The sequence below is a fragment of the Bos mutus genome, chromosome 10 (genome assembly GCF_027580195.1).
Source record: "Bos mutus isolate GX-2022 chromosome 10, NWIPB_WYAK_1.1, whole genome shotgun sequence".
In the NCBI taxonomy this organism is placed as follows: domain Eukaryota; kingdom Metazoa; phylum Chordata; class Mammalia; order Artiodactyla; family Bovidae; genus Bos; species Bos mutus.
The window spans coordinates 84,458,862-84,471,715 of record NC_091626.1 but is presented as its reverse complement, the minus strand read 5'-3'; positions in this window follow the sequence as shown (position 1 = coordinate 84,471,715).

The window sequence follows — 12,854 nt, the reverse complement described above, 5'->3', positions numbered from 1 at the left end:
TATTCATCACTGCACGTAGTTAAAAATTTTTTTCTTGTGATGAAAACTTTTCAGATCTTCTCCCTTAGCAACTTTCAAACGCACAGTGCACTTTTATTGCCCACAGTCACCACACTGTATGTTACACCCTCAGGACTGACTTATCACTGGAAGCTTGTACCTTTTGACCACCTTCATGCATGGCAGGTGTTCAGTAAATATTAATTTAATGAATTAATAAATACATCAAATAATGCACACTAGTCCAGTTCTATAATAACTCTACTAGGAGATTTAAGCCATGTATAAATACAAATGTTGAGGTCCTGCATTTAAATCAAATGAACTAACTTATTCCCTAAATGTATAGAAACTTGGTTTGAAGTGATTATAATTCTGGCAGCCACCTTGGAAATGACATTGAAGTGAATCTAATAACTAGAGAGGTGCTAAGTGGAAGCTGTATGAAATCAAATTCAAGAACATAAAATGGTTTTCCTTTCTGCTTTCATAGTCATTATACTATATTTGGAATAATTAGGAAAAAACACGCCACAAAGAAGCTAATGTTCAAAAAGGCAGAGACACTTGAAAGTCTTTGAACATCTCACCAGAAATAACTTAACCCAATGAGATTAAAATTCTAGATCAAAGGTAGCAAAAATACAGAAAGGGAAGAAAGACAGTTGTGAGACCCCTCATTCCCACACACGTTTCCCACCACACCAGTGATTAGTAGACGTGGGGTTCCCACGGCAAATAATTTCCATTTCCCCCACGTATAAGGAATAGCATGACGTCGATGTTCTCAGAAACATAGCTGGTAATTTTTACCACTCATGATCTGATTGGTCTAGGAACAGATAAACAATAGAGAAAAAGTAATAATGATGCAGAAGAGTGAATCTTTATCATCATATAATCAGTCAGCAAACAGGTATTGACTGGCTGGTACCATTTGAAATTCTGTACATGGTGTCATGAGAAAAATCTAACATCACATGCCAAAGCTTCCTGTGATTGATGGAGTCAAGCAAACCTATATTAAACGGCAATAAGCAGTAAGCCCCACCCAGGGATACAAACCAGGCCTGTGGCACTGATTCACCTCTGCATTTCAGGATCCTCACACCTAGCTAGGGCTGCATTAATATCTGTTGAATGAATAAATGAATATCAAAACAGAAGTAAAAAATACAGCAGTGGCTCAGTTTTTTAAGTGATCCATGAGTCGTGAATTCAAAACTGTCAGAATCTTTACAAGGACTTTGGCCAGCAAGCTTTGTAGGGGAAAATCAGGCTACTGGACACCCGACCCAGTGACAGAGCTGGCCTAAACCCCAGCTTGTGGTCCGATAACTTCCAGTGGATACCGGCTGCTGTACTGGCCAGAATGCCTGTTGTTTTGTCTCTCCTGTGTGTACTGCTCCCTCTCTGAACACTGGCCTCTCGGTCGGCCTTTCTCACTCTTGGTGCACACATTGTAGGTGGCGCCACAAAAAAGGAACAAAATGGACAACTGGCTCACTCAGGCCAGTCCGAGGTTTCTTTCCACTGGACCACAGGGAGGGGTTTAGGGATATTAGGCCCGCAAGGCTCAAGACCAGGTTCAGGCTGGGACTCTAGAGAGGGGAAAAAAGCTGTCTTTCTACCAAACTCTAGGCTTTCAGACAGTCTGATGCTTGTTGGTTTAACCGTGTTGGCACAGAGGTGAGCCACTCTAGAGGTGGAGACAGTGCGTGTGTGTAGGTGTGCACGTCCAGGTGAGCACATGTGTGAGCACAACGGGGGAGAGGAGAGAGAGGAGAGCGAGGGAGCCCCAGAGAGGGGGCTGCCATGGGTTACCCGGACCCAGCCGTGCCTGAGATCGTGCACACGCAGCTGATAAATCCCCGCGGCGCCTCAGCAGATGTGAGCTGGCTTCCTGGGCTTTCTCAAGGTTACTCTGGCCACCGGATGCACAGAGCTGACTCATTGGAAAAGACCCTGATGCGGGGAAAGATTGAAGGCAAGAGGAGAAGGGGGCGACAGAGCATGAGATGGTTGGATGACATCACCAACTCAATGGACATGAGTTTGAGCAAGCTCCTGGAGTTGGGGATGGACCGGGAGGCCTGGCGTGCTGCAGTTAAGAGTTGGACATGACTAAGAGACTGAAAAACAGCAACCTGAGCTTTCTAGAAAACTAACTTGGATAATACAGCAACACAGAGCCTCACACTGGTCTGCTTCTCAGTATTCTTGCCTGGAGAATCCCATGGACAGAGGAGCCTGGCGGGCTACAGTCCCTGGGGTGGCAAAGAGCCCAACATGACTGAGTAACTAACGCTTTCACGCGAAACTGAGAGGGCTTCTGTGGCGGCTCAGCCGCAAAGTATCTACCTGTCAAGCAGGAGATGCGGGTTCAACCCCTGGGTTGGGGAAGAACCTCTGAAGAAGGAAATGGCAACCCACTCCAGTATTCTTGCCTGGGAAATACCACGGACCAAGGAGCCTGGTGGGCTACAGTCCAAGTGTCGCAGAGTTGGGCATGACTGAATGACTAAAGTGAAGTGAAAGTGAAAGTCGCTCAGTCGTGTCCAACTCTTTGCGACCCCACGGGTAGAGTCCATGGAATTCTCCAGGCCAGAATACTGGAGTGGGCCGCCTTTTCCTTCTCCAGGGGATCTTCCCAACCCAGGGACCTAACCCAGGTCTCCCGCACTGCAGGCGGATTCTTTACAACAAAACAGAACTGGGAAAGTTATCTCCCCTCTCTGTGCCTGAATTTCCACATCTGTGAAATAGGGATGACGATAAAACCTCCCTCATGGCGTTACTGTGATTAAATAAGTCAGTAAGAAAAGTGTCACATGAAAGGATCCCAAATGTTAGCCAATGCTGTTATTATTATTTTTATTCTCATCCTAACAGAGGTTACATCAATGCCAGAGCTCCGTTGCTCCGTGTGAAGGAACCACTTTGGCATCAGATTTGAATTGTTACTGAGCTGACTATCCATAAGATTTTTTTAAAGTTCTTTATTTTGGCTTCTTTGGGTCTCCATTGCTGCCTGCAGGCTTTCTCCAGCTGCAGTGGGCAAGGGCTACCCTGGGCTGCAGTGCCCGAGGGCTTCTCTTGGTGCCCGGACTCTGGGGTGAGGTTGGCCTTGGTTGTCCCGTGGCAGGTGGAATCTTCCCGGACCAGGGGTCGAACCTGTGTCCCCTGCATTGACAGGAGGATTCTTAACCACTGGGCCCCCAGGAAAGCCCCCCACAGCATCTGTTATTGGATAAATTGGTCATTTATTCAATCATTCAGGAAGGAAAGCCACGTCCCAGTCTGGGATCTGGCCTGACCCCTGAATTCATAGGCGGCACTCAGGAACAAGCAGGAGCCCCTGGAGGAAGGGTCCTTATGCTCACAGGAGCCTGTGAGGGCTGGGCCGGTGGCTCCGTCTGCACCTGTGGGATCAGCCCGACTTCCCTTCTCTGTGGAATCCAGTGGGGAAGCGAGTGTTTTTAAGGGAACTGAGGGAAAAGGATAATGGTAGCTTTAACTTGAATCTGAGGCTGTTGTAAGAGAAAATGACAGCGTTGGTAATTTCTCCTTCCTGTTTGAGTGCTTTGGTGAAGTGCCTTCCCCTAAATTAAACTGGGAAGTAAGAAAAAACTAGTTCCCATGCCAGCGTACAGACCCACAGGCCCACTTGGCCACGGATTTCTAGAGCACAGGGGTTCTCTGAGAGGAGAACTGGGGAGGCGGGCCAGACTGCAATATCAGAAATTCCCTCTGCCATGGAAAAAAGAAAAGGACTGCCAGTCATCTCAGTCAAAAATGCTTTGAGCTTTTCTTCCCAAATCCTGTATCTTTTTCCTCAGTCTCTTCTTCCTCCTTCCTCTCCTCATCTTTAAAAAAAAAAAATTGTGGTTACATGGTTACATATAGATATAAATTGTACCATACTGACACTTCTTTTTTTTTTTTTAATGATTCCCAAGAGCCTGGCCTCGAGTTCAGTGGACACTGACCACCAGCCTGATTCTAAAGTGTGGACTGTGCACCGCCACTGTGCAGCCATCGGCACCGTCCGCCTCCAGGGGTTTCTCGGCTTCTGAAGCCGTCCCCGCTGAACGCCGACTTCCCTTCCGCCTCCCCAGCCTCTGCTCACACCGCCCGGCCGTCCGTCCGTCTGAGTTTGGCTGCTCCGGGTCTCTCACAGGAATGGAGTCACACAGTGTCTTCAGCCTGCGATGGGATTATTGCACTGGCACAGCGTTTCAATGTTTGTGTTGCGGCCTGTGTCTGAATCTCCTCCTTTTTAAAGATTGGTGCTGTTTTGTTGTATGGGCCATGTTCTGCTACCCACTTATCTGTCGATCCTCACTTGGGCTGCCCCCACCTTTTGGCTGTTGGGAGCAAGCACTCCTCCGAACGTGGGTGTACAATGCCTGAGTCCCTGATTCCAGTCCATCTGGCTGTGTGCCCAGAAGTGGGGCTGCTGGGCCACGGGGTAAACCTGTGTATAATTGTTTGGGGAGTGCCCCACCGTGTCCCTTAGCGGTTATCCTGTTTTGCGTTCCCACAATGGTTCAATTCCCTCACACCTTCACCAGTGTTTACTTTTTTTTTTTTTAAATTTTAAAATAATGGCCATATTAATGGGTGTAAAGTAGCTTTGATTTGCATTTCCTTAGAAATGGCAACCCACTCCAGTGTTCTTGCCTGGAGAATCCCAGGGATGGGGGAGCCTGGTGGGCTGCCGTCTATGGGGTCGCACAGAGTCGGACACGACTGAAGCAACTTAGCAGCAGCAGCAGCAGCAATGACTTGAGCTTCTTTTCACATGTTTGTTGACCTTCTCTGTATCTTCTTTGAAGGAATGTCCATATATTGAACTCCTTCACTCATTTTTAAATTGAAGTGTTTGGTACTTTATTGTTGGGTTGTAAAAATTCTTTATATATTTTTAATATTAATCCCTTGTTAGATACGATTTTACCATCTTTTCTCCTGTTGGCGCGGGCTGCCTTTTCATCGTGCTGAGGTTACCGCGTTTCCTTTCTTCCCCTCCTTCCCCTCCTGCGTGACCCATGCAGCCTCACTGCCCTGACCAGGGACTGAGCCTAGGCCCTGAGCAGTGAAAGCACTGACTCCTAAGCGCTGGCCCAGGAAATCCCCCAGCTGGACTTTGCAAGTGTTTATTCAATGTAGTTCCTGACATGGTTGGATTTACGTCTAGCACTTTCATTTTGTTTTCTATTTGGTTGTTGGTACTTTTTTCCTCTTTTCATGCTTTCTTTTGGATTATTTCTAGATTCTATTTTCTCTCTACTGGCTTATTACCATTATCTGCTTGCTTTCTTTCTTTTTTGATGGGGTATAGAGTTCACAACATGCACCTTTAACATCAGTTTACTCTCAAATCGTAACATACCACGTAATACGGACCCTACAAACCACACGATAGCGGTACTTCCGTTTCTATTCACTTTACTTCAGTACACCCCACAGTGGACTGTTATTACAGTAAGTCCCCTACATACGAATGAGTTCCATTCTGAGAGTGCACTGGTAAGTCCAACCTGTAGGTCCAACGGGTTAGCCTAAGTCCCCGACTGACACAACTGGCTATACAATACTGCGCTGTAGTAGACTTAGAATACTTTTCACACAAATGACACATAAAAACAAACACAAACACTAGAAAACATCTTACACCTTATGGTGGAGTCCTGTAAAAGGCCAGTTGGCACAGTACGGCAGCGGGCACACAGGAGCTGGCATCAGTGAACGGGCAGCGAGAGCGGCTGACTGGAGGGGGCGGTGGGAGACGGCGGGGCTGAAGGCTGGTCCGCGATGGGAGACCGGGGCAGGGTCCGTGACACTGAGCCCCAGACACAGGGCTCACTCACCTGATTGTCACACTACCGGACAAGCGAGCGCACGTTCCGTCTTCGAAAGTTCTCACCTTGAGAGTGCCCATGTAGGGGCCACTGTGTTTTTTTTCCCCTTAAACGTTCAATTGTTTTTAAAGAAAATTTTGAATCCGGGAGACGTCTATTTTTATTTACGCGGGCGTTCACCACTTCAGTGTTCTCCCCTTGGTGTAGAGTCAAGCTTCCAAGCGGTATCACTTTCCTTCAGCCCGAAAAGCTTCCTTTAACATTCCTTTTCGGGTAGGTCTCCTGGATGAAAAGGCTGGTTTTGCTTCCTTTTTTTTTTTTAACTTTTCTGTGTATCTGTTTTTACCGGAGGATAATTGCTTTTCAGTATTGTGTTGGCCTCTGCCCTGCGCCCACGTGATTCAGCCTCAAGGACACAGAAGACCCTCCCTCCGAGCCCCCGCCCACCTCCCAGCCCAACCCGCCCCTCTGGGTGGTTGCAGAGCAGGGGCTGAGCTCCGTCTCACAGCAAATCCCCGCTCACTCTCTGTGTTACGTAATGTGTGTTTCCACGCTATTTTTTCTGGATACAGAATTCTACCTCCACCATCGTCTTTTCCTTCCAGCATTATTAGAATGCATTTTCCTTATCTTTTGCCTCCCATTGTTCCTGACAAGAAGTATCTGTGCGTTCTCAACTTTGTTCTGTGTATGTAGTAGGATCTTCCTTTTTCTGCCTACTTTTTATTTTTTATTTATTTTCTAAATTTTCTCTGGCTGTTTTTAGTTTTTATTTTCTGTTTGGGGTTCATTGAGCTTCTTTTTTATTTTATATTTTTAATTTATTTATTTTAATTGGAGGCTAATTACTTTAAAATATTGTATTGGTTTTGCCATACATTAACATGCATCCACCATGGGTGTACACTTGTTCCCCATCCTGAACCCCCCTCCCACCTCCCTCCCCGTACCATCCCTCTGGGTCATCCCAGTGCACCAGCCCCAAGCATCCTGTATCCTGCATCAAACCTGGACTGGTGATTCATTTCTTATATGATATTATACATGTTTCAATGCTGTTCTCCCAAATCATCCCACCCTCTCCCTCTCCCACAGAGTCTAAAAGACTGTTCTATACATCTGTGTCTCTTTTTCTGTCTCGCATACAGGGTTATCATTACCATCTTTCTAAATTCCATATATATCGTTAGTGTACTGTATTGGTGTTTTTCTTTCTGGCTTACTGCACTCTGTATAATAGGCTCCAGTTTCATCCACCTCATTAGAACTGATTCAAATGTATTCTTTTTAATGGCTGAGTAATACTCCATTGTGTATATGTACCACAGCTTTCTTATCCATTCATCTGCTGATGGACATCTAGGTTGCTTCCATGTCCTGGCTATTATAAACAGTGCTGCGATGAACATTGGGGTACAACGTGTCTCTTTCAATTCTAGTTTCCACTGAGCTTCTTGAATCTGTGCATTTATAGTTTTCATCAGCTTTAGGAAAATATTGACCATTATTTCTTCAAATAGCATTTCTGTCCCCCTCTTCTGGGATTCCCATGTTATATACATTAGACTCCTTGATCTTGTACCACAAGTCACTAAAGCTGTTTTCATCCTTTCTTTTTTTTGAGAAGATTTTTAAAAATTCTATCTATTTATTTACTTATTTATTTTTGGCTGTGCTAGCTCGTGGGTGCTGTGCGTGGGCTTTCTCTAGTTCAGTGCACGGGATCCTCACTGTGATGGCTTTTCCTGTTGCGGAGTGTGGGCTATCAGGCTTGGGCTCGGTGACTGCAGCGCAAGGGCTTGGTTGCCCTGCAGGAGTCGAACCAGTGTCCCCTGCACTGGCTGGTGGGTTCTTAACCACTGGACCACCAGGGAAGTCCGCTTTTCTTTTTTTTAAAGACTCTTTCCCCTCTGTGTGGTTCAGCCTCGGTAGTTTCTTTTGTGATTTCTTCAAATTTACTGATCTTTTTTTCTGTAGTGTCCAATCTCCCGTTAACCTTATTCTGTGACTTTTTAACTTCACTTGGTTCTATAGAAATCCCATTCAGTTCTTTTTTTATAGTTTGCATTTCCTGTCTCAGTATGATCATCTTTTCCTTTGATTTTATAAACATATAAATATGAGCTATTTGAAAGGTTTTGTTTGATCATTCTATTATTGCTGTTATTTCTCGGTCTGTTTTTAATGATTAATTTTATCCTAATTATGCATTGTATCTTCATGCTTCCCTTAAATGAAAAGGGAAAATCAAGGTTTAAGAATTAAATTTTGCTAATTAGCTAACTTTGGAACTGTGGTGCTGGAGAAGACTTTTGAGAGTCCCTTGGACAACAAGGAGATCAAACCAGTCAATCCTAAAGGAAATCAACCTGAATATTCGTTGGAAGGACAGATGCTGAAGCTGAGGCTCCAATACTTTGGCCACCTGATATGAAGAACTGAATCATTGGAAAAGACCCTGATGACGGGAAAGATTGCAGGCAGGAGGAGAAGGGGACGACAGAGGATGAGATGGTTGGAGGGCATCACTGACTCGATGGACATGAGTCTGGGCAAACTGTGGGAGACAGTGAAGGGCCGGGGAGCCTGGTGTGCTGCCCGTGGGGTCGCAAAGAGTTGAACATGGCTTAGCAACTGAACAGCAACAATTAGCTGACTTTAAAAATAGGAAGATTATCCTGGAATATCCAAGTGGGCTCAAGGGTCTTTAAAAACGCAAGAGGGAGGTAGAAGGGAGAACCAGGGAGACAGAGGGTGAGAAAGACTCAGCTCAGTGTCCTGGCTTTGAAGAGGGAGGAAGGGGTCAAGGGAAGTGGGGTTGTCTCGGAGGCCAAAGAGGCAAAGACACGGATTCTTCCCCGGACCCTCCAGAAAGCATCTGGATCTCCTCCCAGTGAGATACTGATCCATAGAACTGTAAGCTAATTTGTGCTGCTCTAAACCACTACATGTAGAGTAATTTGTTACAGCAGTCTATAGAAAGCCAAGGCAGCGGTCAGCGCAGTGAGACCTCTCCATACCGCCTGGGTGAGCTGACCCGTTTCCCAGGTAACTGAATGCGGCAGGCTTCCTGTTTACGGCTCCCCTGTGGCTCTCTCACCTTGGTTTCTTTCCCTTTCCTCAGGGATTATACTCCTGCTATCCAATGTCTGAAAATAATTGTATCATATATTTTGTCCAGTTGTTGTTTATGACAGGGAGAAAACAAACAGTACTGGTTATTCCCACATGACTAGAGGCAGAAATAATGTGTCCAACACTGCATATTGAGAAACAAACTTATATAGGCTACTGCTAAGTGCTGAGTCACTTCAGTCGGGTCCGACTCTGTGCGACCCCAGAGACGGCAGCCCACCAGGCTCCCCCGTCCCTGGGATTCTCCAGGCAAGAACACTGGAGTGGGTTGCCATTTCCTTCTCCAATGCAGGAAAGTGAAAAGTGAAAGTGAAGTCGCTCAGTCGTGTCTGACTCTTAGTGACCCCATGGACTGCAGCCCACCAGGCTCCTCCATCCATGGGATTTGCCAGGCAAGAGTACTGGAGTGGGGTGCCATTGCCTTCTCCAAATATAGCCTAACTTAAAAAAAAAAAAAGGCTTCTCTGAGTAGAGAACTGAAGACGCAGCTCGGTCCTACGCTGCAGAGGAGAGCCCTGCCTTCTTTGGGACTTGGCGGCCACTGCCGAGGGTGAAAGGGATTCTCTGGATCTTCACATGGTCTTTCCTTTGTGTGTGTCTGTAATCTAATCTCTTCTTTTAAGAACACAAGTTATATTGGATTGGGGCCCACCTTAGTAACCTCATTTTAACATTTAGTCACCTTTTTAAGACCCCACCTCCAAGCACAGTCACATTTTGAGATGTTGGGGATTAGGGCTTCCAGGTATGAATTTGGGAGGCAGTGACCACAACTCAACCCATAACAGTGCTTTTCCATGCGTGAAGTCACTATTTCAAAAAAGATTGAGGATTTTTTTTTCTCTGTTTCTATGGCCCATGGACTGTTCTTTATCAGTTAATGGCAGTAGGAAATATTTAATGAGGTGAACTTGATTCGCTGGACACAGTAACAGACTATGTTTAGGATAGAGTTCCTGCCTCCAGCGGGCTTTCTTCCTGTGGTGAAATTATATTTTTGACATGTTAAAATATTAACTGATTTTTTTTTTGTCCTTAGTACCTTCTTCTGATTGACCCACAAACAAATTTCTATATACCCTGGATTCTCACATAGGCCTCTTTATGCTCACATACCTATAAGCAGCATGGAAATGCTGAGACTTGTACCAGTGGAAGGAAGCCTTGCAGTCTAGAATGAGCAAACACTCCCCACTTGAGTTCAGTGCCTCAGTCATGTCCGACTCTTTGTGACCCCATGGACTGCAGCACACCAGGCCTCCCTGTCCATCACCAACTCTGGAAGCTTGCTCAAACTCATGTCCATGAAGTTGGTGATGCCATCCAGCCATCTCATCCTCTGTTGTCCCCTTCTCCTCCCGCCTTCAATCTTTCCCAGCATCAGGGTCTTTTCAAATGAGTCAGCTCTTCACATTAGGTGGACAAAGTACTGGAGTTTCAGCTTCAGTGTCGGTCCTTCCAGTGAATATTCAGGGTTGACTTCCTTTAGGATGGACTAGTTGGATCTCCCTGCAATCCAAGGGACTCTCAAGAGTCTTCTCCAACACCACAGTTCAAAAGCATCAATTCTTTGGCACTCAGCTTTCTTCATAGTCCAACTTGCACATCCATACATGACTACTGGAAAAACCATAGCTTTGACTAGATGGACCTTTGTTGGCAAAGTAATATCTGTTTTTTAATATGCTGCCATTATGTCAATATGTCCCAGCGTTTCTCATGATGTATTCTGCATATAAGTTAGATTAGCAGGGTGACAATATACAGCCTTGACGTATTCCTTTTCCTGATTTGGAACCAGTCTGTTGTTCCATGTCCAGTTCTAACTGTTGCTTCCTGACCTGCATACAGATTTCTCAGGAGGCAGGTCAGATGGTCTGGTATTCCCATCTCTTTCAGAATTTTCCACAGTTTATTGTGATCAACACAGTCAAAGGCTTTGGCATAGTCAATAAAGCAGAAGTAGATGTTTTTCTGGAACTCTCTTGCTTTTTCTATGATCCAATGGATGTTGGCAATTTGATCTCTGGTTTCTCTGTCTTTTCTAAATCCAGCTTGAACATCTGGAAGTTCACAGTTCATGTAGCCTGGCTTGGAGAATTTTGAGCGTTACTTTGCTAGCATGTAACTCCCCAGTTAGCTGACAGTTAAATCCCAAGCAGAAATGAGGATGCACGAATCCAAGGACAATGCAGAAGACCAGACGCCCATCCCCACAGCCCAGAACTTAGGTGCAGCTCCAAAACAGATTAGGAAAACTCCAGATAAGCTAGAATTTCTTTTCTGCTATGCCAGAGCCATGGAAACTCAAGAAAATTAAAGAAAGTCATGCTTTTAATGCCCTGAAATCAATACCCCTGATATTGTCTGAGCAAACAAGACATTTTCATAAAAAGGGAAGCATAGACACCGGCTAGAAGATACGTGGAGTGAATACACTGTGTCGCAGACACTTTCTAGTGACGTTCAAGGCCTTTGAAGTCTGCAGAGGTGGAGAGGGCATCATGAATGGCCAGTGATCTTGTAATATTAACTGACCATGTTGGTTAAGGTGGTACACAATGCCTAAGAAGCTGATTGCTGTAATATTAACTGACCATATTGGTTAAGGTGGTGCACAATGTCTAACAAGCTGATTGCTGTAATAAGGTGGCCCTAGTGCTAAAGAATCCTCCTGTCAATGCAGGAGGTGCAACAGATGTGGGTTTGCTCCCTGGGTCGGGAAGGTCCCCTGACGTAGGAAATGGCAACCTGTTCCAGTATTCTTGCCTGGAAAAATTCCATGGACAGAGGAGTCTAGCGGGCTACGGGTCCACGAGGTCGCAAAGAGTTGGACACTACCGAGCAGGCACGTGCGCACACACACACACACACACACCAATTTAAAAGATTAACCAGAGCTCTTTACTCCTCCCATCTGTAACAGTTTGACACTGGTGATCCTTCTTGCTGGGTGACTTCTTCCACACAGTCATTCAGGGACCCAGGATACAAGGCAGGCCGGTACAAGGTGGGACACTGTAACAACATGGAGATTTCCTACTGAAGGGATCATTCTATTCCCACTGGTCAGGTGCTTCCTGAGTGCCGGGCACTGTGCCGAGACTCACTATCCCATCCTCACGACAGCACTGTGTGAGGAAGCTGAGGGCCAGAAAGGTTCATGCTGAGCGAACCAGATTCTACACCACTCTACTCGCCGCCAGGCTCTTGATATATGCTGATATTGTATTCCTGAGAGGTGACAGTTAATTCAGAAACATGCAGAGCAAAACTGAATTTTCTCACCAAGAATGAAGGGAAAGAAATGCAAGAGAAATGCTCTGGTAGATTGCAAAAGACTCTGGTCATGTAAATGTTTTTTTGCTATATTGCATTAATATGAACAGTAAATAAGCAGTTTATGGGGAAAATTGAATATATTAAAATTTATTCATGGAATAACAAGAAAAAAATAGCCACTGATTAATGGAGCACTGGCCAATACAGCCTGTAAATTGTGACTCTGCAAGGCTCCATTTTCTACAATATGAGAATTCTAATGTGTGAAGTCGCTCATCACATTAGTGGTGTTCCCAACCAAATGCTCCTGTACTCTTGGTGGTTCTGCTTATAATTTTTCTTAGCACTTTCATCAGAGAGCAGCAGCATACAACTAAAGCCTCTGACGATAGTAATTAATAATAAAAATAGTCAAGAGCAAACTCTCACCAAGCACTGTGCAGACACTGTTCTAAACGCATGCACTGATTCATTTATCCTTTATGTTCACCCAATATGACAGGCTCTTCTGTGATCTCCATTTTATAGATGAGAGCACCAAGGCCCTGGGAGATTAACTTCCTTACGACGGTT